General features: G+C 44.9%; 1 protein-coding gene and 1 pseudogene across 1 annotated transcript in view; one reads left to right on the top strand and one right to left on the bottom strand.

Moving 5' to 3' along the window:
• Window positions 1–9261: 9261 nt before the first annotated feature.
• On the bottom strand, window positions 9262–9692 carry LOC150014131 (ribonuclease P protein subunit p21 pseudogene; annotated as a pseudogene).
• Window positions 9693–13215: 3523 nt separating this feature from the next.
• RERE (arginine-glutamic acid dipeptide repeats) overlaps window positions 13216–26605 on the top strand; it is a 370885-nt gene continuing 357495 nt past the window's right edge. Inside the window, exon 1 of the mRNA XM_090268534.1 lies at window positions 13216–13653. The gene's annotated coding sequence lies outside the window, so the exon portion shown is untranslated. The remainder of the gene's footprint in view (window positions 13654–26605) is intronic.

The following is a 26605-nucleotide window of genomic DNA, read 5'->3' as shown; positions in this document are numbered from 1 at the left end:
GGAGCGGGATGGATGGGCGTGGGAAGGGGACAGTCCGTGGAGTTTCTCTGTTGGTCGCTTAATGTCCACAGTGAATTCCAGAAGAAGGGAGGTGCTGGAGGTCCGAGGAGAGAGGAGAGGATGTGAAATAATTGGCTGGAAAATCGGGAGAGAAATTCACCTGGCTCCGTAATGTTGGATTGCCAACAACATCAAAACTCCGCTTGAGGTTTGTGGTCAGGAAATTAAAATGACACAGGGGAAGGGGGATGCCAGCCTCATTCGTCTGGACAGGGGCAGAGGCCCAGTAGGCAGTGAGTCGGGATGATCACCAGGGCTGTGGTTTTGCCCAGGGGATATCAGGAAGTGAGAGAGGGAGAGTGGCTGAGATTTAAGCAGGGAGAGGGTGCAGTGACTGACCATGGAGTGTACAGTGCAATGGAGGGGAGAGAGAGCGTTGAGCCCCCAGCACTACGTGACTAGAACTGATTCTGATGTGTCTTAGGGAGAGAAGAATCTGAATTCTTCTCAAACACACACACACACCATTATGGATATGTGGTCCAACCGCATATTTTCAGAGAATATTTAAAATTAAAACAATGCCTGAAGCTTTGCACGCTTAATATTTAGTTATCTATTATAATCTGTATTAACATTAATTACTGTAAACATTATAGGGCCCACCACTTATTTTACAGGAGAAAAGAGAAAATGGTTTGATACATCTTAGTGACTTTAAGATAAGTAGTTATTTTTTGCTCCTCCATATTAGTTCAGTTTAAAATGTCGTTGAGGCAAAAGAAATGGGCAAATGGATACCCAAGTGAGCATAGACTCTTTATTTCTTTAAGTTCAACTCTTTACATTCACAAACGGCCCAGTCTCTCCAGGTTGAAGGACCTAGACAGTCCTTAAAGGTGAAAAGGTGGGAAGGTCAATGGGTCAGTTATTCCACTGGGGTCAACGGATTCTTGGAATCAGTGTCATGGAGAAATGATCGAATCACTGCAGGGAGTTGCCCAGAGGATGGAATGTCTGGCATTGAAATTAGGTCGGGGTGGCAGATTTGGGAAATACAGCAGCTCCTCTCTATATTGCGGTTCACTTATTGTGGCCTCACTGTATCATGGGATTTTTAAAAATATTATATTTAATTATTCATCGTGGATTTTTCGCTCTATCGCGGGATTTTGCGGTACTGTATACGTATGTTGTTAAAGTGACGTAGGTTTAAGAGTGTAGAATATGTTTAAGGACATTAGTAGTGTTTATAAAAGTGTGGGAAAGGTTAATAAGGGAGTGAGAAAGGTTAATAAGGGACTGGGAATGGTTTATAAGTGTGTGGGAAGGGTTTATAAAGCTTCAAAATATATATAAATACTAAAATAAATGGAAGGTTCCTACTTAGTGGATTTTCACCTATCGCGGGGGGATCTAGAACGTAATACCCGCGGTAAGTGAGGGAACACTGTACAAACTTTGGGGTAAAGGTGGAGACTAAGATCATTAGAGGAGAGCATTTCAAGTTCAGAAAGCTAAGTTGTTGGTATTACCTTACAGCCATCAGGATGATGGCTATAAAATACGCAAACAAACAGAAAACAACAAGTGCTGGCGAGGATGCGGAGAAACGGGAGCCCTAGCGCACTGTTGGTGGGAATGCAGCCTGGTGCGGCCACGGTGGGAAATAGGATGGAGGATCCTCCAAAAATTACAAGTAGCACACCTGAAACTAATACAAGTTAAGATCGAATATAAACTGTAATTGAAAACATAAATAAATAAAGATAGAAAAAAAGCAGAACGACCATATGACCCAGCAATTCCACTTCGGCGTGTATATCCAAAAGAATTGAAAGCAGGGTTTTGAAGAGATATATGTACACCCTGTTCATAAGGGCGTTATTCATAATTGCTGAATGTTAGAAGCACCCAAATGTCCATCGACAGATAAATGGATAAACAAAATGTAGTACATACATACAATGGAGTACTCCATAGACTCAAAAAGGAAAGAAATTCTGATACATACACCAACATGGATGAATCTGAAACTAAACAGTGTTCTCCCCAAATTCTTATGTTGCAACCCTCACCCCAAATGTGAGTGTATTTGGAGTTGGGAAAACCTTAATCACTTCCTTTCAATGGGCCCTAATCCAGTAGGACTGGTGTCCTTATACGAGCATGAAGAGACCCCAGGGTCACCGACTCACAGAAGGTAGCCTGTGAGGTCACACCGAAGACATGGCTGTTTTAGACCAAGGACAGGGCCCGCAGGAGAAGCCAACCCTGCTGGTGCCTGGACCTTAGACTTCCGGCCTCCAGCACTGGGAACAAACATATTTCTGTTGCTAAACCATCCGGCCTGTGGGACTTTGTTACGGCGTCCCTACGACATTACCGTAAGGCCACTAGGCTAAGTGAAATAGTCGTAGTCGTAGTCGTAGTCGGCAGCCGTCCGTCTTGAGAGACGATGGTGTAGCTTCTTAAGAGTCTATCTGCACCGCCGAGAATGGCTGTGCAGTCCAACTCGGGAGTGACACGGTATCTGTCTCCTCCCGTGTTGAATCGACATCTTGCGATGAAGCTACAGAGCCTGGGCAGGGTGATATGGAGGGTCTGCTGTTGCCCATGCAGCAGACCCCCCCTCTCTTCGCAGCTGAAGGGCCCAAGGGAAAGACGGAGTCAATACAGCTTGGCTTCAGGTGCGCCGCAGGAGTTGCCGGTGTTGACTACAACGTCAAACCGCCTTAGGGACTCCGGCTCTGGATTTTCTGTCGGGGTTTACTCCCTTAGCCTTTCCCCTGAAGAGGTATGCCGCAAGGCAGCGGAGGTTTTTTGGAGTCAGAGTTTTCCTTCTCTGATGTGCCCTGACTGGAAGATCGAACCAGCGACACTTAGCTCGCAGGCCGATGCTCAATCCACTGAGCCAAACCAGCCAGGGTTCAGGATGTGATTAACTAAGAGTAATCTAGTTATAGGTCTATCTCCAACTTATTTGCAAAGTTATCTAGCTACATCTTCCCATTTCTCTGTTTGGTGAAATAAGCCCATCACAAAAAGACAAAGGCTGTTCGGTTTCTCATCTTTGAGGTATCTAGAGTCCTCCAACTCATAGAAACACAGAGAATGATAGCTGCCAGAGGCAGGGAGTGGGGGTGAGAATGAGGGCTTGTTGTTTAATGGATAGTTTTGCAAGACGAAAAGTTTTGAAGATTGGTTGTCCAGCTACTGAACTGTGCACTTAAAAATTGTTAGGAGGTCAGCTTTATGTTATGTGTGTTTCACCATGATTAACACACACACAAAAGATGCTAAATTGTTAGAAGAATCACCTGTGCGTCAAGATTTAAGACATGAGAGACTGATTATCTCTTTATGTTTACTGGACATGCAGATTCTGTTGTTGATTGCCTACTCTTATCCTTGGCCCACTTTTCGACTGGGTTGTCTTTTTCACATGGCTTTATATGCTTTCTTTATATATTCCGGTCGCTAATCCTTTCACGGTTACGGAAATTGCAACAGTCTGTCCCCAATTGGTGGCTTTCACTTACTTTGATATAACGTATAGGAAGTTTCTAATATGAGTCAAATGTGCCTTTGAAACAGTTTGTGCTTTTGGGATCTGTTCAACAACTTCTCATAGATCTTATTTTAAAATGTCTTTAGCTTTGCCTTTCACATTTTTTGTCTTTAATCCATACTTTTACATTTCTATATTGGGTTTAGGATTGTATTTTCACTCCTTTATCACAGGTGCCTTAAAGAAGTGTTTTAAAATAATCTGTAAAATTTAAAAAAATACCTATTATTTTTAAATTGAGATTATATTTTGCATACGATTTTGTAGAACACCACTGGGTGACTCTCAACTTCGCTGTGCTCTGTCAGAGTGTCCCGCTCTGTGTGGATTAGTGTGTATGTCTTTACATCTCCTGGCTAGGATCTATGAGCCTGTTGCTCTTTATAGTTTCTTTGTTCCTCTATTTTATTCTTTTTTAAAAATTTAAAACATTTTTTTAAATTAAAAAAAAGTTTAGAGAGAAGAGAAGAGAAGAGAGGGAGAGAAACTTTGATGTCCTAGAGAAACATGGATCGGTTGCCTCTTGCTCGCCCCCAACCAGGGACCTGGCCTGCCGTCCAGGTGTGTGCCCAGGCTGGGACTCAGCCTTTGGGTTTGCAGGCTGACACCCACCCGCTGAGCTGCGCCAGTCAGGACCCTCTATTTTATTCTTAATTATGGAGACTGAAATTAATTTCCTTTCTTTCTTTTCTTTTTTAAATTTATTTATTTGTTTATTTTATTTTTAGAGAGAGGGGAAAGGAGAAAGAGAGGGAGAGAAACATCACTGTGTGGTTGCCTCTCACTCGCGCCCCCAACTGGGGACCTGACGTGCAACCTAGTCATGTGCCCTGACTGGGGATCAAACCAGCGACACTTTACTCGCAGGCCGTCATTTCCTTTCTTTGTGGTAATCGACCTACCTAAAGTTTTTATGTCCTGGGAGAAGGTCACTTAGTCACTTCTTCCTGGCCCCCTAGCTCTAGACTATTTCATTCACTCCGGGTTTAAAATCATTCACCTACTAGTAGGTTAGACGGGGCAGAGGGTGCTTCATGTAGTTTCCCGTGGCTTTCTCTCTCTTCGCCTTGTGGGTAGTAAGAATCTGATGTCAGTTTGAAGGTAAGGGGTTTCTTCTGGATGTTGGATGGAAGGTCTTTTGGGGGGAGGAGTTTCAGGGATCACTCTTACAGAATTTTTATTGATCAAAAGAACTTGTAGACTGTTTTTTCTGGGGTTGGGGGCACTTCTCTTTAAGAATGGCCAAAGGTCCTTTGTAAAGGTAACTATTAAAAAATGTATTGAGCCCTGACCGGTGTGGCTTGGATGGTTGGGTGGCATCTCACAAGGTGGAGGGTCCTTGGTTTGATTTCTGGTCAGGGCTCATGTCTGGGTTGCGGGCTTGTCCCAGGTCAGGGCGTGTATAAGAGGCAACCAATTCATGTTTCTCTCCCTCTCTTTCTCTCTCCCTCTCTCTAAAAGCAAATAAATAAAATATTTTAAAAAGTATTTTTAAAATAAAGAATTCCTTTTTAAAACTTATTTTTTTAAAGATTTTATTTATTTATTTTTAGAGAGAGGGGAAGGGAGGGAAAAAGAGAGGGAGAGAAACATCAATGTGTTTCCCATGCCCCCAACTGGAGACCTGACCCACAACTGAGGCATATGCCCTGACTGGGTATCGAACTGGTGACCCTTTGGTTTGCAGGCCAGCACTCTATCCACAGAGCCATACCAGCCAGAGCTAAAGAAAACATTTTTAAAAAATGAATTAAAATACGCCATTGCTAAGGTTCAGTTTTACTTGTCTTTTTTTTTTTTTTTTTTTTTTGACATAAGCCATTTCAAAAGCACACAGAGCCCCGTCCGGTGACTCAGTTCGTGGGGCATTGTTCTGTACACCAAAAAGGTTACGAGTTCGATCCCTGGTTGGGACACGTTCTGAAGGCAACGGATCAATGTTTCTCTCTCACACTGATGTTCCTCTCTCTGTTTCTCCCCTCTGCCCTCTCTAAAATCAATAAAAACATCCTGGGTGAGGATTACAAAAATACTAATAACAAAAGCACATGGAGAATGCCACCACACCTGCTGTTCTAAAAGGGAGGCTGCCCTGAGCAGGGGGGTGGGGGTGGGGTGGGGAGGGGCTTCGTGGGCAGGACACCCTTTGTCCCTCCATGGCTTCTTGGCCAGGGACCAGGACAGGGCCCGGCCTAAAATGATGAGCAGGGCCCCTCAGGCTCCTCGTCTCAGGAATTTTGAGGAGGAAACACTGAGGTCACGAGGCAGTCAGCAGGAGCAGCTGCAGCTGGGACGTCACAAGCTACGGAAAAGCCAGGGAAGCCGGAGAGGCCACAGGCAGGCGGTGAGTAGGAGGCCATTGAAACGAGGAGAAAGCAGCCGCTCCCAAGTGAGGGAAAGCTCCAGGGTCAAGGGTGAGGAGGCCAGCTGGTAGGACTGGGAGGGGACTCGTGGGCCAGTGATGTTAATGGTGGAGGGCGCTGGGGCCATGTCCTCCCTGTCGTCCCCCTTCTCGTCCCTTCCTTTCCTTCTGTCACGTGGTTCAGCCTTGCCTGGTCTTCCCTCTAGGAACAGTCTCATAAATCTCCTGCTACTTGAGATGTTGAGGGAGTCTCCGTTCCTTACAACACAAAGAACAGAACTAAAACACTTTTTTTTTTTTTTTTAAAGAAATAGACCTCACTTTTTTAGAGCCCTTTTAGGTTTACATGAAAATTGAGCACCCCACCTCCAGTTTCCCCTGTTACCAACATCTGGCGTACTAGTGCGGTCCATTTGTTACAACTGATGAACCAGTAATGATACGTTATTATTAACTGAAGTCCACAGTTTACAGTCCGGCTCACCGTGTGTTGCGCATTCTGTGGTTTTCACAAATGTGTAATGACATGTATCTGCCCTAATAGTTTCGTACAGAACAGCTGCACTGCCTGTGCTAAAATTCCCTGTATTCTGTATTCCACCTTATCATCCTCCATCCCCCTATCTCTGGCCACCACTGACCTTTACTTCCTTTTCCATGATGTCTTTTCCAGACACGGTTTTGCGTTTTCCGGAATGTCAGATAGTTGGGATCGTGAAGTGTGTATGCAGCCTTTTTCAGATTGGTTTCTTTCACTAAGTAATGCCTTCAGGGTTCTTCGGTGCCTTTTTGTGGCTTGAGAGCTCATTTCTTTTTACTGCTGAGTAACATTCCACAGTTTATCCATTCACTTATTAAAGGACATCGTGGATACTTCCAAGCTAAAATGCTCTTTTTAAGAAAAAAAAAAAAGAAAACAGCAGAATTTATTCTGGAAGTTGTATTGGGAGACATTTGGGGTTGAGAGGCCTGGGAATGTGGATATTTTGAAATTAAAATGCCTTAAGTGTTGAATGGAGAGGAAGGAGGCATTAAAGTGAGCGCCCCGGACATGGTCAACACCGTCACCCAAGTCTGGATGGCAGGGGGTGACATTTGCTGTTTCTTCTAGGTTACAGAGTTATTTGCCTACCTGCTCTGTTTGTATATATGCCTTGGACTAAACAAATTAATTTTTGTGGCAAATTGCACCTGCCACATCAATATTATGATTGAATTCTGGCTCTCTCAAATAAATGTTAAACTCTAAAATATATTTCTTTGCCTCGTCCAGTGTGGCTCAGTTGGTTGGGTGTTGTCCCACGAAGTGAAAGGTCGCCAGTTCGATTCCCGGTCAGGGCACACGCCTGGGTTGCGGGTTCGGTCCCCTGCCGGGACATGTACTGGAGGCCACTGATTAATGTTTCTTTCCTTCTCTTCCTCCCTCCCTTCCCCTCTCTCTAAAAAAATTAATGAAGTTCAAAAATGCCCTTTAAAATATATTTCCTCTGGACTCCTCCTTCCGAGAACCCCTTTGTGATCAATGCCAGTTTTCTTTGTTCACCATTTAGACAAAATAGGTTTGTGAGTTATTTTTAACTCCCCAGTATTATGCCCTTACTCTCCCTAGAAAACCATACCTTCCCTCAAAGGTAAACCTAAGTATTTTACCAAGAGAAGTGGAGAAGTGTTGACCTTGAAACGCAGCTTCCCCCGGGGTGGAATTTGCCTGTTCTCTGGCTCGCTCAGTTAGCAGTGGACAGCTGTTTATAACGGGGACCATGGCACGGCTCGTCTCACTGAGACTGCAGACAAAGGAGGAGGACGGCTGATGATCAAACTTGGAATTGGGCCAGGACCATGCAACTCAGCATCTCCTCCCCTTAATTCTTTCACAAAGCCCTATGAGACTTTTCAATAACCTCAAGTGGTCACAAGTGAGATGTTGGGTTTAGAGTCCATTCAAAGCAGCGTCCTGGTGTCCTTGGATAGCACGGTGTGGCACTGGCTGGCTCTGCGTGACTCAGAGAAGAGCGTCACTCCACTGGGTCTGATGTGGTTCAGTGGACAGTTTCCTTGAAACCCTTCTGCAAGTATGTTGGTAAACACACTCACTTCTGCTTTGGTGGAGAGAAAACTCGTCGGAGTCTGGAGCTGAATCGAAAACCTTAATTGCTAGCCACAGTTAGTCACGTCTCAACAATGGAAAAAGTTTTCTGATTTTTTATCATTTTTTGGGGGAAAAGCCATTTCACGTTTGTGTGTGTTTGTATGCATGCCACATGCCCCCTCTGATAAGCCCCATAACCACCCATTCTCCATTCCAGTTCTGTGCAGGGATTTCGAGAAAGGCCATCAAGGGGACGTCCTTGACCTGAGGGAAAAAATTGGAGAGGGAGAAATTCTGATTTACAACAAATTATGAAGTGAAAACCCGCTGTGGGCAAACACAAGGTGAGCAGTGAGCGCCTGCAGCAGGCCCTCCATGAAAAGGGGGTAGCCGGCCCCCGCCCCCCGCTTACTTAACCTGGACAAGTGCCATGGCGGGTAGTTGAAGCACATTACTGGCTGGTGCTCGCACTGCATACACTTGGAAGACAAGTTCAAAGAACCTGCCTAGGAACAAAGTTCAGTTGGTTATCAGGCTTGACGAAGCATCCCAGTTGTCCCTAAGGTGTTTTCGAGGAAAATAACTTACTTGTCCTAAAGCCTGAGTACTTCTGGGTGGCTTAGAACTGGTTGCCAGCCATATGTTCAAAGGACTTAAATTCCTTTTTTTTAATGATAAAAATTATACATGCCTGATATGAAGAGAAAAAGATCAAACACAACAGTTAACTAGCTGACTGAAGTAGAAGTCAGTCTCCTGCTCCCTCCTCGCCCTCCATTCTGTGCCCATGGACTGACTGTAAGCTCTCCTGGAGGCTGTGTTTCTAGGCATTTCCAAAGCATATACAAATTTGTCCTTTTCAAAATACAGATAGAATTATACTTTATATACTTGTTGTGTGACTTGCTTTTTTCAATAAATCTAATCCTGGTTATCATTCCCTATCAATGCAGATTTACACAATTCTTCATTTTTATGTCTTACAGAGATTTACCTAATTCTTTTTGAACAATGTCAAGTATTCCATTGTATGTTTGTACCACAATTTATCTAAACAGTCTTTGCTGATGAATGCTTGGGTTTTTCCAGGTTTTCCTCCCTTTCTTTTCTTTCTTCTCTGTCTTTATTTCCTCCCTCCCTCCCTCCCTCCTTCCCCCTTTCTTTCTTTTTCTCTCTCTCTCTCTCTCCTTCTTCTTTCCAGATTTAAACTTTATTTATTTGGGAGCTAGGCTGAATCTGTCACTGGCCACTGGCGCTGGGAGGCTGCACCTTCTCCTCAGCAAGGGGGGCTGTTGGACAAGGACTTTGGTGGTCTGGAGTCTGCCTGGCTCCCTGGCTGGGCCTCAGGCCGGTCTCTGCAGAGCACGTGCCCGGGATCATCGAGGGCATGCCAGGCAGGTCTGTACTGTCCAGTGCTGTCCCCTGCAGCGTCTCTGGCGCTGTGTGCAGGGCAGGCCTAGGAGGCGGAGGGCAAAGAGGCCGCGACAGAAGGTCCTCTTCACCCAGGGGTCGCGCCACAAGACGAGCCGCCTGGCAATGGTCCTCTCCGTGCGGCAGTAGAACCTCGCCAGCGCCTGGTTCTCGGGGCCCTGCGCGAGGACGCAGTGGGTGGCCTGGTACAGGAAGCTGAGCCTCTGGAAAGCCTCCTGGCCCTTCGCCGGCCCCGTCATCCAGTCCGCCCGAGAGCCCTGGACTCGAAGGTCTGCAGGCCGCGATCCTCCCCAGGTTTTCACTATTATAAATAATGTGGCAAGGTTTCTGTATATATATTTGCATATTTATGCAAGACTACTGGTAGAATGGCCTTCTAGAAGAATGGCTGGGCCAAAGGGTATGGATACTTAACGTTTCCAGAGAGTGCCAAATTGTGTTCTAAAAACTGGTATGATTTTATTTTCACCAACAATGCATCAGAGTGCCTGTTTTCCCACATCCCCATCAATACTGGATATTATGAAGTAAAAAAAGAAAAGTTCTAATCTAAGAGATGATTTTAATTTGCATTTATTTCATTACGATTATATTGTGTAAAGGAAGTTAGCCCTTTATTTTAGGTGTTGAAAATATTTTCCCTCTGTGCACTTGTTTCTTGTATTGCTTTGGTATTTTTTATGCCTTACAGAGATGTAAAATATTTACGCAGTAAAATTTATTGGTGTTTTTCCTTCATGGCTTCTGGGTTTCCTGTTATACTTAGAAAGTACTTCCTTAATCATGATTTGAAAAAGTTTTAGTATTCCTTTAATATTTTAACTTTTATTTTAAAAAATCATAAAATATCTGACATATACATAATAATCATAATCCATATGTAGGCTATAGAGGATAATTATAAAATAAACACCAGTAAACTAAGCCCAAGAAATAGTGGTTTAGTGGTTTAAGTTTTCACATTTAAAAATATCCATCTGTAATTTTGGGGAGAATTTAGGAATAATAGTAGTCTACTTAAAAAAGTGTTGTGTTGCTTGTATTTTCCTATAGAGCTATCTGGTTGTCACATCACTTATTAAATAATTCTTCTTTCCTCCCGGCTGCTTTATTTAAATAAAATAAACATAAAATCACTTCTACCTGTAGTAAGATACATAAAATAACGAACAAGTTCTTCCTGATGTTTTCTGACTCAGTTACCAATGTCATCCCCATTTTCTAAAGCCTGCTGAAAAGAGAATAGGAAACACTTCTCTAATTTCATAACGGCATAACAACCCATATGACCTGTTTCACCTCAAGCAAGTTACTTAACTTCTCAAAGCCCAGTTTCTTGACCTTTAAACTGGAGATAACAGCCCTGACCAGTGTGACTCAGGTGGTTGTCCCACAAGGGACAGTGGCCGATTCCTGGTCAGGGCACATGACTAGGTTGCAGGTTCTGTCCCTGGTTCGGGGCAAGGCAGCTGATTGATGTTTCTCTCTTTCTAACTTCCATCCCCTCTCTCTAAAAGTAAATAAATAACAATAAAATAAAATAAAATAAAATAAAATAAAATAAAATAAAATGCAGATAATAACAACAACACACTTAATGGGCTGTTGTCAAGACTAAGTGAGCTAAGGGATGTGACATGCGGGGCCTAGCGCTTGCACGTAAAAGCTTTCATTCAATGGTTTCATAGTTGTTACCTTCTCAGCCTCTCAGATCCTTGGAAGGAAGGCTGTAGTACTCTCTGGCTTTATGACTGGACCATAGCTCTTGTGTGGGATTGGTAGACACTTGGCTAATTGTATTGCCCAATACCATACCATTATGCTTTGTAACTATGTGGGATTTTGAGATTTCTAAATCACATTGTCATAAATAAATGAAAATGGTGCCCATCCCTATTATTACAGTAAATGTAGTTTCCCGATCTCGAGAGCCCCTCTCATCACCGCTGAGTGACGGTGCAGGATCCACAGGCGTCATCTTGGAGGCGATGTCCATTCGTCCACCACAGGCCGAGCCTTGGTTAGAAACAGTGCTCCTGTGAATGTGGATTGTGATGAAACTGAAGCCATGTAATACACTTTACTCCTCATTATTTCCAAACTGATGTTGAATAGTTCTACCCATATCTAGGGTGTTGAGGGCTGTTTATTGAATCTATTATGTTGTAAAATTCAGTGTTCATAATTTTAGGTGTGTAAGGCCGTAGTAACCACGTTTTCCATTTCTTAGTGGATGCAATTGCTGCAGACAGGACTTTTCTTCCTTAAAGTTACTCGTGGGAGGAGTTGGGGTCGGGGGAGGTAGAAGAGGGTAAAGGGGGGATAAATGGTGATGGAAAGACTTGACTTTGGGTGGTGAACACACAATAAAACATACAGATGATGTATTATAGAACTGCACACCTGAAACCTATATAATTTTATTACCCAGTGTCACCCCAATAAATTCAATAAAAAAAAAGTTACCCAGAAAGGTAATGGCAAGATTCCATTTGTTTTTAGCTCTCTTGGGTCACAGTCCAATAATAAATATCTGCTAGTTAAATGATTCCTAAAAGAAACGGTTGGATGTGAAATTATGATCTGAATAGATATTCTGAAGGGAAAATGATCACTTTATTTGAAACAGATGAATGAGTTATTTTGTGCTATGTTCTATTCCTTAATTTTTCTATTATATACAGATCTGAACTCCAGGAAAAGTGTATGGTATAAGGACACCAATAAGCATTTACAGTTTATTAACAAACAAACAATAGGTTGATGATTCATCCTGGATTCAGGCCAGGGTCTGTGAAAGAACTCAATAAACATGATATGCACTTCAAAAACTGCTGATCATAATTAAAATGTTCCAACCCCTCAATTCTATAAATTATATCGAATAGAATCTGAGTACTTGGCCTGCCCCTCGTTCCTCTAATAGCATCGTAGACCCTGTGATTTATCAGTCTTTGGGGAAATGGGACAGAATACTGTTTCCCAAAGGAAAAAAAAAAGGTGCTATTTAGCTTTTTCTTTTGAGTTTTTTTTCAAACTTACGGCATAGTTGTGTACACGGCTCCCTCTCTAACATCCCCTCTGTCGGTGGTTTTAGTACCTTCTTTATTCCCTGATGAGACTTTACAGGCTTTTCTTCTTATTCTTTAAAAGAAAAAGCAGCGCGATCTGCCAATTTCATTTTTCTCTTTCTTAATCTTTTGCTATAGACTTAATTTGAAAACGTTAATGCTCATCAGAATTTCGAGAGTCCTTAAGCAGATTGTTCGAACCCAGTTCGAATTGCCCACAGGAATACGAATCCACGTCTTAAGCGGCTGAAAAGGCGGAGTGGGACCCTGGTCATAACAGAAGCAAGGCGACTCCGGCTCATCCTGCCCCGGGGACCTGCCCTCCGCGCGCCGCAGCCCCGGCGCCGCACAAAGACTCGCCGGGCGCGGGGTGCAGGGGGAGCCCAGCCCACCGCGCGGCCGCCTTTAGGAACGCGCGCTCGAGCCCGAGCTGCGGCGTCGCCAGAAGCCGGCCGCTCCCCAGCTTCTCTTTGCTCATTTTATTAGAAAGGGGGGAAGAAAAAAAAAAAAAAAAAAAGAAAGAAAAAGGGGGGGGGGGACATAAACCCCGCCCTCCGCCTCCCATTGGCCCCGCCTCCGCTCGCGTCACCCAGGAACGAACCAATGGTAAGGCGCGATACTGCGAGGTGGGCCGGACCCGAGCGCGGAGTGGGCGGTGGGTCGGTGCAGCAGCCCCGCCGCGGCTCGGCCTCCATCGCCGAGGTGCCGCTGCTCCCACAGACGCTCGCGAGCCGCTCCCCGCGCTCCTAGCCTCGTCTTCCTCCCGCACTCCCGAGACGCTCGCCCGGCTCGGGTCTCACCTTCGCCTCCTCCTTCCCTCGCTTGCCTCCCACATTGTCTCTGCCTCATTTTATCTCCTAGTTGAGGAAAAAAAAAAAAAAAAAGCCCATCCTCCTCGGGGAGCCCCCTCGCCCTCAGGAAAACAAAACCAGACATGATCGCGGGCTCGCGCTCCTGAGGGACCGGCCGAGCGAGGAGCAGGGAGACTAGTGGAGACGGCACGGAAGGTCACGGGAGGGGAGCCCCTGCAGCCCCGCCTCTGTCCCCGCGGGCCTCCCGCCGCGTCCCCCGACTTTCCCAGGAGCCGGCCGAACACACCTCCATTGATGGTGTAGCGCGTCCGGGGAAGGTAAGTGTTCCACTCGCCCGCCCGCGGCGTCGGCTTGCTGGGCACGGGGCGTGGGGCGGGCAGCGGGCAGGCGGGGGAGTCCTCGCCCGCCGCGAGCCCGACAGCGAAGGCCGGGGTGGCGCCGCGCACGCCCAGGAATCCGAGGGCGGGCGACCTCTCGGGCCGGGCCAGGTAACTGTCCCGCTCGCCGGCCGGCGGACCCCCGCGCGCGCCTGGCAGCGGATTCGTGCTCTCGCTGGACTTGTCCGAGGCGGAACGAGCTGCTGTGCCCAAGCCATTGGCCGGCCCGGGGACGGGGAGGAAGGGCAGTCCGGGGCCGAGACGGTGCCGTTCTCGGGCGTCGGAGGGGAGGACTTCTCAGGGGCCGGGGTCGCGTTCGGGGGAGACCCGCTCTTTGTGTTCTCCAGCGCCGCTCCGCGGGGCCGCTGAGTTAGGAAGCCCAGAGCGCTCGCGGCAGAGTGGGGTTCTCGGGACCCGGCGCGTGACCTGCCCTCGGGGGGAGAGGGGTCTCCCCTTACTTGTGTGTTCGCAGCCAGGGTTGGGAAGGGAGAGAAGCAGTTCTCCGTAGGTGGGGGGGGGCGTTGGGAGGGGAGCGGATTGCAGGGTCCCTTTGAGGCCGGCTGCTGGCGAAGTTCTTCGGGAGGAAGACAGAATGCTTCCTGGCTGCGCCGCCGTTCGCCGCTGCGTCTCCAAGGGCTGCTTACGGGTTGCCCGGACCGCGGACGCCCAGCGCCGGTCTGAGCACGACGTGCCCTTGGGAGGCCGGGTGCCTTCCCGGGGCCGCGCGTGCTGCTGTTTTAAGGTGCATTTAGAAAGTAGTTTTGTCTGCATGCTGGAAGCGCTTGCTGTCCACAGCGATTTTCTGAACACAATGAAGGTAACTCGTAAAAGATGCGCTTGGTGAATTACAAAGCAGACCCTTTGCTGGAGCCCCAGTGAAGGCGTCGTGTGCTTTGATTTGACACAGTTTTGATCGCGGCTTTTCATGTAAAGAGAGCCCTTTTTGTCTGGTGTACACTGGATCCTTCAGCTCAGCCCGTGGGGGAGGGGAGCGAGGATGGGTCTGTGCAATAACATCATCTTGGGGTAGCAGTTCCCCTCCGTGCATTGGCTTGCTGAGTTCATGCCCCCGCAAGGGATGAGCCGGGTCTGGTTTCGATGGCCCAGGCTGGGTGGCAGCTCGCCCTGTTGTTGGTGAGGTCGCCGGGAGGGAGGCAGGAGCGGGCACACACACACACTCACACACACTCACACTCACACTCACTACCAGGCCGAGGGCTCATTGTTCTTTCATACACACATTCATTCTCTCTCGCCCATATTTGGGACTAGGTTTGCACAGACAAGCACAGCTCTTTTTGGGAGAGAGGAGAGAAGGTGGGGGAGGGGTGGGTGCGTCTCTTTTTCAGCTCTCTTTCACCCATTTCATGTCTGGCCGTTTTTTTTTTTTTTTTTTGGCTTGCCACCTTGTAGAGGCAGAAGAGTACATTGGAAACTAAAGGACACCCAGAAACATGTTCAGACTCCTCTTCTGCACCTTGGTTTCTTCCGTTTGCAGCCCCGGCTTCTGCTCCTCGCTGTGTGTGTGTGTGTGTGTGTGTACGTGAAGATAAAATCCCTCTTTACATGTCTGACAGTCAGCTTTCACATTCCTCATTGCCATGACTTTGTTGGGGACAGCGATTTGTTCAGTTAACTCTTGGTGTAGTGAATGTGCCGAGGGCCATCTCTTCTTGGGAGAAGCAGATTGTCTAGGTTAAGGCTATGAAGCACATATTTGAGGTTAATATTTAGCAAAGTGTGGGTGGGTGTTTTGACACATTAGTGGTCTGATGGTTTGATAGGTTTGCTAGCTGTTGAGCCATCAGGGTGTTTTGTTTTATAAACAGGGCTTACAAGACAAGATCTGGTTTTTGGCTTTGTCGCTGGTGTAGAGGCTTCCTTGAGCACTGGACGAGGAATGGGCTGAGAGTCCAGCTCTGGGCCAAGGGTGGAGGTTGGTGTGTGTACTGGTGGCTTGAATAGCACCTTCTACTGGTTAATTGCTTGGAAGGATCCAGACGAAGAGAGTGGGGGAGGGGATTAACGGCTGAGGCCTAATGATTTTCTTCTGAAGGCGGTGGTAGTGTTTTTCTGCAGATGCCACTTCATGAGCTGCTGACACAGATGCTCTTGGACAGGCCCGGTTGCAGGGAGGCTTTTGACGTTACTGGCTGTGTCTTGACATTAATTTGTTCTATCAGAAGTATTTATACATTGTGACTTCTAAGGACTCTTGAATTGATATTCTTTTGTCTTTTATAGGAAATTTAGTCTCTTGAAATTTGAAACAAAATGGGGGGCGTTATTTGTGTTTTTGGTGTGGGAAATTTGTATGCATCATCAGTCTTTAAAAAGTTTTCAGTATCATTAATAAAAAGTCAAATAGACCTACCCTATAGAAAGAAAAACCCTAGCACTGGACCCAGAGTTTCCTCTGGAATTTTATGGGGAAGGTGTGTGTTGAGGGGTGGGGAAGTGGGGTGAGGCAGATAGCAGGAGGAGGGGGAGGGAAGGAGCTGGCTAAAGAGAGCCGTTTTGCACGTGTAGTAGTGTTGGATTGCAATAGTCATATCAACACAAATACATTGTCTGATAGAATGATTTACTCTGTGGATTACATTTTAAAAATTAACAGTGAGAAAAAAACGTGAAACGAGTGTGTGCATGGATTAATGCAGGCCAAATTCCTGTTCAAAGGCTCCTAAACCAAGGTGTAGTTTCAGAGATAATCTGCTTGATCAGTGCCTTGGAGGGTTTTTATTATCACACGTCTTATCCCGTCTCAGTTGTTTTAATGTAACAAGCTGTTAGAGAGGTTTGTAGTGGCAAGGGGAACTCGGTATAGAATAAACGTCTTCTGTTCCAGACTGACTGCTCATAGGGATGTGCTCTCTGATTCATTTTGCTTTCAAAATGTGGAGCAAATCTCTAAAGTTGTATATTTTTTACAATGATATGCAAACAGTTCCAATGTACATGTATTATTTATTCAGTAGGAATAGAGTCAGGTGATTTCAATCCAATATAGCGTCTGCTAGTGTTTCGTTTCAAGATAACTAGAGTAACTAGAACCAGTTCAAAACAAAAATGTCATCCAAATCAAGAAATTTGCGCACCAGTTATTTTTTTCAACTTCTACAAAGTGGGACAGTAACCACTGTCAGGTCCTGCAATAATTGTATGTAATACTAGACAGAAATATGCCAGGTGCTGTAAAAACACATATAAAAATATGATCTGTGTCCTTCTCAAAACCAATGTATGTTGACTATTATTATGGATTTAGTAAGCATTCATTACTTTTGAAATTAGTTTTGAATCTTTAACATCTTGTTTAAATCTCAGTAATCAAAAAAACATTTAAGTAGTAAAACGAGTTGTATATACGAAGTTCTTTTGGGACTTGTGTGCTTTCCTACTAACTGCTTTTGGCAGCTTCTTTTGCAGTTGATTTAAAGGTTAAGATAGCAGAAAATTCAGATGTTTAAGTGAGTCATTAGTGTAACATAGCCATGAACTTCATTACACATACTTGCACACCCTGAAACAATGTTCTATTGTCTTACATAATCAATTTCTGATAATGCTGTGCTCTGGCTGATCATAAGGGTTCACAGGAATTCTTCTTGAATCAGATTGAAGTGATTGTTGATTATTAATATCTTGGTAATTATTCCAAATTTATAGCTTTGCTTATCCCATTTAAATGTGATTTTGGTGAGCCTGTTGACTTGTGCTTAGTTTCTTATCCAACAGAGTTCTAGTGTTTCTTAAATAATGAGGAGAAATGAGCATTTACGTGTTAGAAAATTGTTAAGATTCCTTAAGCTTGACCACAGAACTCTTAAAATTCTCGAGTACTAAATATATTTAGTAGTTTGGAGTTTTGTCGGAATTGTGATTTGTATAACTAACTTTGTGTGCCAAGCAATGTGAGATGTAACACATGACTGTATATTAGGTAACTAGGTCAGATAGGACGGCTCATGTAAGAACTTTTATTTGGGCTCTGGCTGGGTAGCTCAGTTGGTTAGAGCATTGTCCCTATGCACCAAGGTTGCAGGTTTGATCCCTGGTCAGGGCACATGCAAGAATCAACCAATGAATGCATCACTAAGTGGGAAGCAAATCAGTGGCTCTCTCTCTCACATCAATTAAAAAAAAACAGCTCTGGCTGGTGTGGATCAGTGGATTGAGCACCAGCTTGTGAACCAAAGAGTCGCCAGTTCGATTCCCAGTCAGGGCACAGGCCTGGGTTGTGGGCCAGGTCCCCAGTTCGGGGTGTGCAAGAGGCAACCACACATTGATGTTTCTCTGCCTCTCTTTCTCCCTCCCTTCCTCTCACTCTAAAAATAAATAAAATGTTTAAAAAAAAAACCAAACAAACAAAACTAAACTGTTTTTGTAAAGCGAACTCTTTGTGCCACTGTAAAATTTTTGTTTTTATTTCGTAAAATTTGCCAGTATATCATCTATCATAAGCAAAAAAATTAAACTTAAAATTTTCCTTATATGGTTAAGTATCAAAATGATTTGACCTAATTCATGGAGTACTTGGTGTTTGAGGAATCCTCACAGCCTTTTTGTCTTGGGCTTTTGCATCAGAAGTTAAAGCCATGGGTCGTACCCTAATTTTAAACTAGCTATACACGTGATTTGTAAGGGTTTTGGTTAGGCTTCTTTGGTTGCAAGCAGAAAGCTCCCAAGTCATCTCAGGTGTTGGGGGAAAAGTGGAACAAAAATGTAAACCTTGAGAGTCAGGCCTCACAGAAAAACAAGAACCCCAGGCCCAGCGGGGCCTCATGGGTGCTGGAATCCTGTTAGGGGTCCCACCCAGTTGTAGTGACAGGATTGCCTTGTTGCCTCCTCAGCAGAAAGACTTTGTTGAGCCACACCCTAGTGCCAGGGCTGTGTGTAGCATAAGGACACCACTCTAAAGGGGACAGTATTGACATTGTGAGCCTGGGCTAACCTGAAAGGGAGCTTGTGTTCAAGCATGGCCGCGCAGCAGCAGGGCAGAGCCATTCCCACAAAAACCCGTTCCAGCACGCGGCCGCACGCACGCACGTGCCGCAGAGCACGCACACACACACTTACGGACACCTGCCCGTGTCCGCCAGGCTCCCAGAGAGCTGAGTCCTGACCCCATTACTTCTTCTGGGGGTGGAGGTGGAGGCCAGTGGTGGTGGCACTTGCCACGTGAGGGGCGAAGGCAGTTTAGGGTAGTGTGAGCAGGTGAGAACGCGGACGTGTGTCTGCGTGTGTGGGTCCAGAGAAGCTGCCTGGGGGCGCCCTGCAAACCTCTCCCTCCCTGAGCAGAACCTGGCTCCACTGTTGTGAGAAATGTGAGAACATCATTCAGGTGTGTGTAAGCCGAATGCCCCTCGTTAAACCCAGAGCCTGTGTTCTCCTGCCCCCTCGCTCCCCTTCCGCTGCCCCCCTCACTCATTTGTGTCGATCACTGAATGTGACTGGAGGGGTGTCACCAGCCTGCAGTCCTGCTCTCTGACAGGGCCACCACATAGGCCTGCTCAGATCGGCCTGAACAGCCAGGGCGGACCCACCGACCCCTCTGCTGTTCACTCCGCTGCTTTATCTCCTGCGCTTCCTTTGCTGCTTTATATGCCCGCTTCCGCGCTTTGCCTTTAATTAACACTTCCCATGAGATATCAGATGGGGCGTGAGTTACCATCACTGTTGGTGGAGGGTTTGGGGCCAGACCGGCCTTCCATATGGCGGGGTGCTCACCCTTCCCGCCAGCTCTCGAGGAGGCACGTAGTGGGAGCCCAGGGAGCGGGAGGTGTTCTAAGCCCTGGCCTGTGGAAAGGGAATTTCTGTTTTTGTTATATCCTATCACGGTTTTCTCATCGTCATTCTCCCTGACATCTGTGTGGCTATTGTTGCTTTTGATAGCTTGTCTAATAGTTTATTTTTATTTTTTAAAAAGATTTTATTTTATTTTAAGATTTTATTATTTTTTTTAGAGAGAAGGGGAGAGGGAGAGAAACATCGAAGTACAAGAGAAACATCGATTGATTGCCTCTCACACACCCCTCTACTGGGGACCTGGCCTGCAACCCAGGCATGAGCCCCAACCAGGAATGGAACTGGTGACCTTTTGCTTTGCAGGATGATGCCCTCCCCACAGAGCCACACCTGTTGGGGCATTATCTCATAGTTTATTTTGCTTTAAGAAACTACATAGTTATAACTGTTAGACAGTTACCATCTCTTTTAGGTGGAATAATTTTATTACATTTGTCTTGCTGTCTTTTTATTTTCTGTGAACCTGTCCACCTCCCGGCCTACCTGTCTGCCTACACAAGTCAGTGTTTCCCAAACTATATTCATAGCATACTAATATGCTGCAAGTGTTCTGAGATCAAATCAGTTTGTAATGCGCATTAGCACCTTAAAGCCTCAGAAATGTCCTGTAGAATGCAGAGGACATTTTGTTTGGTTGGTTGGTTTGCTCGCTCTTTTTCCTTCCTCAGAGGATGCTATGACCTTTTTTCAGAAACGAATATTCTGCAGAACAGTTTGTGAAACACATGTAAAATTAATCCGTTCTTAGTCAAGTGGTTTGTCCTTTTCTCCTTAATAATGAAGTTCTAAGCATTAGTGCTATAACGCCTGGCTGCTGTGCCCTCTCTGAGCAAGCTTTGTACTCCAGGTCAGGATGACGGCTTTCTCCACCTTGTACATGTGTCGTTCTGGAGTCTTTTTTCATGGTTGCATCCATTATCCCTCGTTCCATTTTCAGTGGGATAAGTCAAACCAGTATTTCTTTTCACCCCTTATTCAAGGCTTAAACACTTCATTTTTGGATACTTGTAGTCAACTCTATAGGCACTGGTAAGAATCTTTTAACAAATAAAAACAAAAACTAGTACTTAACTGTGTAGTTCATTGAGGTAAGCCTTTCCAGCCTGTAAAGGTGAAGAGGACAGCCTTCCAGAAGTTATTGTCTATACTGGCCATTGGTATATACGTAACTGCTAGAAGGTAGAGATAAGTGTTTCAGAGACACAAAACACCATGGGGCTGTATTAGTTATGTGTAGCGTAGTGACACCGCAGTAAACATTTTTCATCTCATGGTTTCTGTGGTCACGTGTTTGGGAGTGGCTGGGCGGGTCTCTGGGGGCTGCAGGGGTCTGAAAGCTTGGCTGGGGCTGGAGGCCGTGCTTCTAAATGGCTTACGCGCCTGGCTGTGGGTAGAAGGCCTCTGCCGGAATCCTCAGTTACATGAACCTGTGCATATGATTACTTGCGTGACTTCACGATGTGACATTTGTCTTCCTCCAGGACAAGTGGTGAGAGAAAGAGAGAGAGAAAGAGGAGCCTTTTATGACTTAATCTTAGAAATGACACACTGTCACCTTCACCTTATTCTGTTAGAATTGAGTCACTTAGTCCAGCCCATGTGTGCAAAGGGAATTAAGATTCACTTCTTGAAGGAGGAGTATCGAAGAATTTGTAGATTTATTTTAAAACCACCACAGGGGTTCAAAGGAGAGAGAGATAGAAGATTTAAAAAAGTGTTTTCCCCTTTAATTAGTTATCTTCAAGCAATGCTTTACATTAACTGGAGGGTAGTTTCTGGTTCTTAGAGGAGAATAACGTGACCAAAACCTGACATTATTCATCTTTTCCCTCTACTGTTGTTGAGATATTATTTATTTCCAACTTTCTTCCTATTCTTACATCAGACTCAATCTATTTCAATTAAAACTGTGCTCATTAGGACTTCCGGCCGAGACGGAGGCCTAGGCTGACACGCTCAGTCTCCCTCCACAACTAAGAAGGAGTACAACTACTGCAAAACCAGAAATAACCGGAAGTTCCAGAAAATAAAGCTACACGGAAGTCCAACATATATGAAGTTATAAGGAAGCGGTGCTCATCCGGACGGGGAGGAGGGGCAAAGCCGGGCTGGAGAGGTCAGGCTGTGCTGGTGGCGGGACGGCGGTAAGCACAGACCCCCTTATTTAAGGGGAGGCGAGAAGTGCCTGGGGAGCACCCCTGGCTGCAGACTAGACCCGTCAGCTCGCGAATCCAACGCTGGGGAAGGCAGACCCCCGCTGCCTCGGACTGTGAGGCCCGGAGGGGGTGGGGATGGAGGAGGAGGTTCCTGGTCTCTCAGTGGAGAGTGAACGGCGGGAATCCAGCTTGGACCCCCGCCCCCACAGAAAATGCCACAGCCTGGTGAGAAGGGTCCCCCGGTTGTGACGAGTGCATGGGGCTCCGCCCCCTATAGCCCAGGAAGCAAAGGTAAACACAAAACTGTCAGGATGGCACAGATCATGATAGAGATCCTGGTGACGCAGGTGACCAGCCAGCAAATATCTAATCTAACGAAGCAGTAGATAGGAAATCTTTCTGAGGCTCAGTTCAGAGCTTTGGTTATAAAAATGCTTACAGACCTAACAGAAGATCTTAAATAAGACAGAGAAGGAATGAAGGCTAGTCCTGCTGAAATGAATGAAAACACATACGAAACTAGTGGTGAGGGAAAGAAAACCAGGGATCAAATCAACAAATCGGAACATAGGGAAGGAACAGTCAACCAGCGCAGAAAGAGGAAACAAGAAGTGAGGAAAATGAGGAGCTCAGACACCTATGGGGCAGCCATAAGCGGGCCTCCAAATCATAGGGTTGCCAGAAGCTGAAGAAGAACTAGAAATGGAAAAATTATGTGAAAAAATAATGAAGCAGAACTTCCCTAACTTGGGGAAGGAAATGGACTTACAGGTCCAGGAAGCACAGAGAGTTCAAAAAAAATGGACCCAGGGAGAACCACACCAAGACACATTATAATCAAAATGTCAAAAATTAAGGATAAAGAGAGAATCTTAAAAGCAGCAAGAGAGAAGAAAAGAATTATGTACAAAGGAGTCCCAATTAGATTATGAGCTGATTTCTCAAAGGAGACTACAGGCAAGAAGGGACTGGCAGTAGATATTCAAAGTAATGAAAAGCAGAAACCTACAACCACGATTACTCTATCCAGCGAAGCTGTCATTCAGGATAGAAGGGCAGAGAAAGTGCTTCCAGGACAAAGTAAAACGGAAGGAGTTCATCAGATCCAAACCACTGTTATATGAGATGTTAAAGGGACTTGTTTAGGAGGAGGATCAAAACTATAAACATTAAAATGAAAACTATATCACAACAACCAACAACAAAAGTGAAGGAACCGAAACAAAGGCAGACTAAGTAGGCAACGAGAGTGGAAAAAGAGTTATAGGTATGGGGAGCATATTGGGGGGAGGTCAGCTGGGAGGGGGAAGGGGGAAAGGGAGGAGATGGTACAGGAATTAAGAAGCACAGCAGGAGGGAGTGGAGTAGACAGGAAGATGTTGAGAAGAACCATGTGCACAACCAATGGGCATGGACTAAGTGGGGGGGAAAACTGGAGGGAGGGGGTCATAGGGTGGAGGGGAACAGAGGGAAAAGAAATTGGGACAACTGTAACAGCATAATCAATAAAGCATATTTAAAAACAAAAAACAAACAACTGTGCTCATTACATACATACTGCCTTAAGTTTTTTCAGTTTGGCCGCTCTTTATTTCCTACCAGTTCAGTCTTCAGTCCTTTAACCCTCTCACTTATTTTATGACTTTACGTCTTGTGTAAATGTTTGTTACTTGCATTTGTACCTTAGCATTAATCTTACTCTTCTCATTAGATTGTAAGCCCCTAAAGGCACAGAGTTTTCCGTAACTGTACCCGTGTATGCCCACACATGGAATTGCAGTAGGTGTGTTCTGAAAGGGATGGGTCATTGCATCTAAGGGGCCTCAGGGGGAAGATGCACCACTATTTCATGTACCGTTAAACTGCTTGAGGCCTGTCCCAGCTCCCATGCTGTACAGGTGTAAAACCATGTGTGCCTTGGAATCAATGGCATGCCATCTATTTTGGCCGTCTTTTCACTACATACATACCCTGACAGCATGTCTGAAGGTGGATCTTAAAGCAGGTTATTTTCTCTCATGGGAACAGTGTTATAGGTGGCGTTCTTGCCTAAAGATTTTGCATGATAACCTAACTGTGATCACTGTACAATAAAAACAGATGCTGCTGTGAACCTATAGTCATTATAGTTAAATTATGTTCTGTAGATTAGGTATATATATTACATATTTTGATTTGAAAAGTGTGTTTTTATATATAGTGTACTAAAATACCACCCTACTGTGTCATCAGTTTGATCTAAAATATGTTTATTTTATTATTATTTTTTAATATTTTATTTTTAAATTACAGTTGCCAAATAATATTTTATTAATCTTAGGTGTACAACATAGTGATTAGACATTTATGTAACTTACAGAGCTAGCACCCATCTGATACCATATTAACTTTATTTTAAATATTGGGGTTCTTCTTGACGCTGTCCTTTAACGTCTCCCTCAGCATTATCTTCCAGAGCGCCCTCCTCACTCCTGAGATCCAGAGCCGCGTGGCGCTCTGCTTCCTTGGATATCTTTTGGGAACTGAGCCTCAAAATTGATCAGCCTGTATCTGTCCACGCTTAGCCTTTCTACTATTGCAGCAAAGTGGGTAAGGGCTCTCGTCCTGACGCCCAGCCTGCTGCTTGTTAGCTCTGTGACATCAGGCAGGTCGCTACCTTCCTTTGTCTCTGCTCCCATGTCTGTGAGATGGGGCTGGTGATGGCACTCATCTCACAGATTCGCTGTGAGGACTGAAGTAACTGCCTAAAACGTCTCTGGTAAATAGCACGTGCTCAATCAATATTAGCCCATATTTATTGTTATTACAGTTATCATCATCCAGAGATCTAGCTTTCCACTGTGCCCCTTTCTTTGTTGTCTGCAACACTCAGCATCCAGGGGATACGTAGGGGCAGTGGGTCAACTCTAGAGGGTGTGCATAAGTTCTTTCTAAGTTGCCAGCTGTAAAATTTTTACTATTCCTTGAATATAGGAAATGCTACGAAACAGTACATGATTAAATACCAAATGAATGGCACAGACCCTGGAGTAACGATGCATTTTGGGTTGCTGATAAATGATCAGAATGTCATAGCTTTGCTGTTCCTTTTCATTATGATGTTCCTGAAGGAGATTTATATATATAGAACAATGGCAAGTGGGAAATTCAAAGTATTACTTTATTATTAATTGGGCCCTTGGCTAAAATACCAGTGTATAGCTATCCAGTAAACTGCTTGGAGTGTATTGCTTAAGCTTGCAGCCTAGGCAATTCCCTTACTCCAGATCTCACTAATTTGTTATAGTAGAGTGTGCCTGAGAGAAATGAACAAGAGAAGATAGCAGACCCTCATATATATATATATATATATATATATATATATATATATATATGTAATTTTTAGTCTGCAGTTAATCTTCATACTTAAAAAGAAGGCCCAGTCTGACTCAATAAGATTTCTATTTCCTTTTACAGACCTTGCAGATGGTAGAGGATGGAGAGAGACAGGGGTGCATTTTATTGGAATAGCTTCAGCTGTCTAGTAGCTTGCTTTAATGGTCTGTGAGGAATAACTAAAAACAGTTGGCTATCGCCCTAACTGGTGTGGCTCGGTTGGCTGGGCGTCGGTCTGCCAAGTGAAAGGTTGCAGGTTCAAAACACGTTTGAGGCACATGCCTGGGTTGTGGGTTTGGTCCCCAGCTGGGCGGCATACGAGAGGCGACTGGTCTATGTTTCTCTCTCACAGTGATGTTTCTCTCCTTCTCTTTCTCCCTCCTTTCCTCTCTAATAAAAGTAAAATAAAATGAAATCTTAAAACAAAACAAACAACATTTGACCATCTGCCTAGCAGCCCTACAGCCTGACTTTATTTATGAAGGTTCTGGGACTTGCAGGATGGGGGATTCGGGGAGTGACCTACAAAGTATTTTTCAAATTTTGGGACTTTTGAGATGGAATTAAGGAAAAATATCATGTGATAAATAAGATTTCCATTTGGAAAAGTAGCCCACCATTACTAATAGCTGCTGTGGTATTTTGGTAATATGTAGATTCTAATTTTGATAACGGGAGTGTAATCTTTGAGGAATATGATTATATATGATTATGTTAGCAGAGCAAAGCTGAGACCAGATCATATTATACTGAGTCAGAAACAAGAATATGACGACAGAACAGGGGTAATTAACTTGGAGGCTAGAACAGAGGCTTCTGACTGTTGTGCTCAGATTCTGCAACTTCAGGTTCATTGCTGTTTTGTAAGCTCCAGGAGGGTAGAGATGATGTCCGCTTTGGTCGCTTCAATTGCACAAGTATACTGTGTACAATTGTATAATTGTCATAAATAAATGCACTCTTAAACGCGACAAATTATTTCTATCAACTTAGACCCAGAGTTAAGAATGTGTTATAAAAATTGCAGTGTCCGTGGACCCCTTCAGACCTTGCGCGGAGACGTTGATCGTAGTGCTTGAGTGTTAAGGAGGCAGACAGTACTGGGGCGCTGGGGAGGAGGGCGGGACAGAGGGGTCCCTACCTCTCCTTCTCCTGCTGTTTGCCGTATGTAAATATTAACTAATTAAAACAGCTGCGTTAAGAAAAGCCTGTGCTTTTTATTTTTAGATTCTTTCCATTCTTTTTCTTATAAGCTTTAGTGAAATATTAGGTTAATTAATTTATGTATGAAATGGGGCATACAAAATGACCACGGCAGATTGTGCCTTTGATGAATTTTTTTCACTTAGTGGGACAGGGACATGTACCCAGTTGAGTGCTAGGTAGGAGAAAGTGCCTCAAGAGATGATGATACTGTGGTTTAAGAAACAGAATTAGTTCTGGCTGGGGCATTCGGGAAGATCTGGTGTAGGAGGAGGTGCTTAACCTGTATTTTGAAGGATTGGCAGGATTGGACATGTGATAAGTAGCTAAGAGGTTTCAGGCAGGAAATT

Source organism: Furipterus horrens, unplaced genomic scaffold (genome assembly GCF_987537825.1).
Source record: "Furipterus horrens unplaced genomic scaffold, mFurHor1.1.pri manual_scaffold_3, whole genome shotgun sequence".
NCBI classification, from domain to species: Eukaryota; Metazoa; Chordata; class Mammalia; order Chiroptera; family Furipteridae; genus Furipterus; species Furipterus horrens.
This window is presented reverse-complemented; position numbering and strand designations above follow the sequence as displayed.